The sequence below is a fragment of the Schistocerca cancellata genome, unplaced genomic scaffold (genome assembly GCF_023864275.1).
Source record: "Schistocerca cancellata isolate TAMUIC-IGC-003103 unplaced genomic scaffold, iqSchCanc2.1 HiC_scaffold_960, whole genome shotgun sequence".
NCBI classification, from domain to species: domain Eukaryota; kingdom Metazoa; phylum Arthropoda; class Insecta; order Orthoptera; family Acrididae; genus Schistocerca; species Schistocerca cancellata.
This window is the reverse complement of record NW_026046968.1, coordinates 2,501-7,500: the sequence shown is the minus strand read 5'-3', so window position 1 is coordinate 7,500 and position 5,000 is coordinate 2,501. Positions and strand designations below refer to the sequence as shown.

General features: G+C 53.6%; 1 non-coding gene across 1 annotated transcript in view; it reads right to left on the bottom strand.

Annotated features, from left to right (window-relative positions):
- Positions 1-932, bottom strand: part of LOC126149961 (small subunit ribosomal RNA) — a 1,908-nt gene extending 976 nt beyond the window's left edge. The window contains exon 1 of the ribosomal RNA XR_007531216.1: positions 1-932. This exon is cut by the window's left edge and continues 976 nt beyond it. This is a non-coding gene — a ribosomal RNA (small subunit ribosomal RNA).
- Positions 933-5,000: the final 4,068 nt, after the last annotated feature.

The following is a 5,000-nucleotide window of genomic DNA, read 5'->3' as shown; positions in this document are numbered from 1 at the left end:
AACAAAATAGAACCGAGGTCCTATTCCATTATTCCATGCACACAGTATTCAGGCGGGCTTGCCTGCTTTAAGCACTCTAATTTGTTCAAAGTAAACGTGCCGGCCCACCCAGACACTCAATAAAGAGCACCTTGGTAGGATTTCAACGGGGTCCGCCTCGGGACGCACGAACACGCACGAGGCGGTCGCACGCCTTCGGCTCGCCCCACCGGCAGGACGTCCCACGATACATGCCAGTTAAACACCGACGGGCGGTGAACCAACAGCGTGGGACACAAATCCCAACTACGAGCTTTTTAACCGCAACAACTTTAATATACGCTATTGGAGCTGGAATTACCGCGGCTGCTGGCACCAGACTTGCCCTCCAATAGATACTCGTTAAAGGATTTAAAGTGTACTCATTCCGATTACGGGGCCTCGGATGAGTCCCGTATCGTTATTTTTCGTCACTACCTCCCCGTGCCGGGAGTGGGTAATTTGCGCGCCTGCTGCCTTCCTGGATGTGGTAGCCGTTTCTCAGGCTCCCTCTCCGGAATCGAACCCTGATTCCCCGTTACCCGTTACAACCATGGTAGGCGCAGAACCTACCATCGACAGTTGATAAGGCAGACATTTGAAAGATGCGTCGCCGGTACGAGGACCGTGCGATCAGCCCAAAGTTATTCAGAGTCACCAAGGCAAACGGACCGGACGAGCCGACCGATTGGTTTTGATCTAATAAAAGCGTCCCTTCCATCTCTGGTCGGGACTCTGTTTGCATGTATTAGCTCTAGAATTACCACAGTTATCCAAGTAACGTGGGTACGATCTAAGGAACCATAACTGATTTAATGAGCCATTCGCGGTTTCACCTTAATGCGGCTTGTACTGAGACATGCATGGCTTAATCTTTGAGACAAGCATATGACTACTGCAGGATCAACCAGGGAGCTGCGTCAACTAGAGCTGAGCAGCCGGCCGCCCGGGAGTGTGTCCCAGGGGCCCGCGCGAACACGCAAGCGTCCGCTCAATTATTCTGCAAACAGGAGGAGGCTGAGCTCCCCTGCACAATACACCTCGAAACCCTCTCAGGTCCCGGCGGCGCGCAGCGCCGTCCTAAGTACTTGGTCGGGTTCGAGAGAGGCGCAATCGCCCGGAGTTAGGCGAGTAGACGCTTTAAGGTGCGACCACCCGTGCTCCCAACTGAGCTTGCCGCTGCCGACAGAGGCCCGGGAGCGTGCTGTCGTGGCATTGCCGGCGGGAGACAACACGCGCCACCTACGGTGACCGGCAGCTCCAACGCCAGCGCCACAGAAGGGCAAAGGCCCCACGTGGGTGCCGAAGCGAACTCTCCCAGCACAGCGCACGTGCCAACACGTCTGCACAACTGCGATACAAACCACCAGCGAGAACCGCTGGGGCGACCGAGCAGCAGACGGCGTCGCGGCGCCGAGTGCCGGGCGGCGGCGCATCCTCAACGCACACAGTCCTCAATCGGACCAGCACACTGCAGATGTCCACCGCGCTTCGCACCGGGCCGGCGAGGACCCACTTTGGCTGCACGGCGCCGCGCGCAGGGTGCCCCGGCGCGCAGCTGCGCCGCCTGCCGCGTCCGTCGGCCGGCGCGCCTGCCACTGGGCGCCCCCACCAGCCGGCTGTAGCGCGTGCGCCCACGCACCGCGCGGCCAGCACGCCGGGCGGCCCCCCCTCACCGGCCGGGGACAGTCCCACCCACCCACAGCCGCGTATCGCTTCACACCCAGATTCACATTCACGTTCGTTGGTATGGTGGGGACCGCTTCGTAGCTGTACCGATCGTTGCCCTCACAGATGTACCTCCAGCAAGGACAACCGCACCACAACGGGTTACCAGTTGTTCATTTGCGTAACGTCACCAGTAAACGTACACGTCCATCCCCGTTTGCAAAGTCAACTATTATTGCATGCCTGCCTGTCAGGTGTCAAGACACACTACATCCGCTCACATCCACGCAACAAAATGTGCCCGACTAGAGGGCACGTGGAAGGTGCCCCCGTACGTATGCGATGTCCATTGCGCGACCAACTGTCAACCGGCCTCTGTAGCATGTCGCAGATGTGGAACGCGGGGCACCGTGCTATCACATTGTGTGAGAAGAGACTACTACGTCTGCATACACGCGCCACTACATGAACAGACGGCTCATGCTGATCGCCATCCACTGCGTCCATTACTCCCACACGTCTCTATGGCGTACCACACTGCAATGCAGCTGTTATGGGGAGATGACACGTAGCTGTGTACACAACATTCTGAGCGGGTTGCGGTTGGACAATACATTAATGTAACGTGTCATATGCCAATTACAGAGCAGGGGTAAGGCACAACTTGGGTTAGGTTAAGGCACAACTTGGGTTAGGTTAAGGCACAACTTGGGTTAGGTTAAGGCACAACTTGGGTTAGGTTAAGGCACAACTTGGGTTAGGTTAAGGCACAACTTGGGTTAGGTTAAGGCACAACTTGGGTTAGGTTAAGGCACAACTTGGGTTAGGTTAAGGCACAACTTGGGTTAGGTTAAGGCACAACTTGGGTTAGGTTAAGGCACAACTTGGGTTAGGTTAAGGCACAACTTGGGTTAGGTTAAGGCACAACTTGGGTTAGGTTAAGGCACAACGTGGGGTTAGGTTAAGGCACAACGTGGGTTAGGTTAAGGCACAACGTGGGTTAGGTTAAGGCACAACGTGGGTTAGGTTAAGGCACAATGTGGGTTAGGTTAAGGCACAATGTGGGTTAGGTTAAGGCACAATGTGGGGGTAGATTGCGGTACAAATTGCATTACATTGCGGTGCAAATTGCATTACATTGCGGTGCAAATTGCATTACATTGCGGTGCAAATTGAGTTACATTGCGGTGCAAATTGAGTTACATTGCGGTGCAAATTGAGTTACATTGCGGTGCAAATTGAGTTACATTGCGGTGCAAATTGAGTTACATTGCGGTGCAAATTGAGTTACATTGCGGTGCAAATTGAGTTACATTGCGGTGCAAATTGAGTTACATTGCGGTGCAAATTGAGTTACATTGCGGTGCAAATTGCGTTACATTGCGGTGCAAATTGCGTTACATTGCGGTGCAAATTGCGTTACATTGCGGTGCAAATTGCGTTACATTGCGGTGCAAATTGCGTTACATTGCGGTGCAAATTGCGTTACATTGCGGTGCAAATTGCGTTACATTGCGGTGCAAATTGCGTTACATTGCGGTGCAAATTGCGTTACATTGCGGTGCAAATTGCGTTACATTGCGGTGCAAATTGAGGTAGGTTAAGGTGCAACACAGGTTAGGTTAAGGTGCAACATAGGTTAGGTTAAGGTGCAAGATGGGTTAGGTTAAGGTGCAAGATGGGTTAGGTTAAGGTGCAAGATGGGTTAGGTTAAGGTGCAAGATGGGTTAGGTTAAGGTGCAAGATGGGTTAGGTTAAGGTGACATAGGTTAGGTTAAGGTGACATAGGTTAGGTTAAGGTGACATAGGTTAGGTTAAGGTGACATAGGTTAGGTTAAGGTGACATAGGTTAGGTTAAGGTGACATAGGTTAGGTTAAGGTGACATAGGTTAGGTTAGGTTAGGTGACATAGGTTAGGTTAAGGTACAAACTGGGTTGTGTTATGGTACACATTGCGTTGTAGTACAGTACACGTTAGGTTTGGGTACGGTACACAATGTGGTATGGGATGGCGTGTTGTGGGGGGGAGGGGGGGGGGAGGTTCGTTGATATCGACCGTAGGACGTGGATGCCCGAGGCAGCGTCAGTGTGTCAAAGGAGTTATGTCACGTCGGGATGCGCTTTTCGCCAGTGAGAGGGGGCGAGCCGTGTCTGTGGTTGCGGCAGACCTGTGTGTTTCATTCCTGCCAGTGTGTTTGTGCTGTAAGACGAGGCAGTGTGGTGGTGATGGGTGCACCCCTGTGTAGGACATGTGTGGGTGTTGGTGGCTTCTCTGAGCAATTGTGGTTGTCGGACGAGTGGGGTATTCTGTTTTATGATTGGACCTCCCGGTCTGGTTATCATAGCGTAGTTGGTGTACTGTGGCGGATAGGATGCACCGGACGTTGGTCCATGCTGGTGCTTAGTAGTTGTATCTGTGTCTGTTACAGGCAGAGAGTAGTGTGTGATAGAGTGTGTGGCTGACGTGTGGTTCATTTTGTGTGTACGGACGTTCAGCATGTATAGGGGCATTTGCGTATATAATCTATCATAATCTATCTATGTGGGCCTGCATAGTTTACTGAGCAGTGCTGTGAGGTGACTGAACTACGAGTGACGTACTGATTTACAGCGGAATGATTGCCTTGTACCAAAGATGGAGTATCGGCTCTACGACAGCGTTGGCACCGCAGGAAATGGTCTCGTAAAACGGCCCTCCCACCGTCATCGTTGTGAGGGGTAGGGACCGCCTATATTCTGAGAGGAGCCCTGTTTGCCACTGGGCGTGGGGTCTCGCATCCTGCGGTTCAGTGCCCCCAGGGAAGCGCGCGGAGGTGGTGCTGCTGCTGCTGCTGCTGCTGTAGCAAGCGAGCTACTTACAGCATGTATAGGGACAGCGGGAATATGGCATATTCGATATAACTCTTCATGAAACGCAAGATATAGGGGCGGATTGCACGTTACGAGTGCGGGAAGAGTCCGCCGTTCATCCGCTGGAGTTGCGATTTGGGCGGTTGGGGTGGGGCACGTGCGGGTGCGGGTGGAGCGATTGTCGGTCGACGACTTCGTGCGACGCAGGCACAGGCGTTGGGGCTCCTGTGGTGGGCAGATGATGCAGGGTTTGTGGGTGGCGTCGGAAAATGGGCACTGTGGGACCTAGCGATGTCGTAGTCGGCGTGGCGTCTCATAGATGGCGGTATCATCGGTGCAGCAGGTCATGTTGCGGGGGACCTGCAGGTGGCGGTATTTTTGTTTGTGGTGCGCTCGACATGGTGGACGTAGTGTCGTCCGATTCGCGTAGATGGAGCTATTGCATGTGGTTTCGTCACATTGTC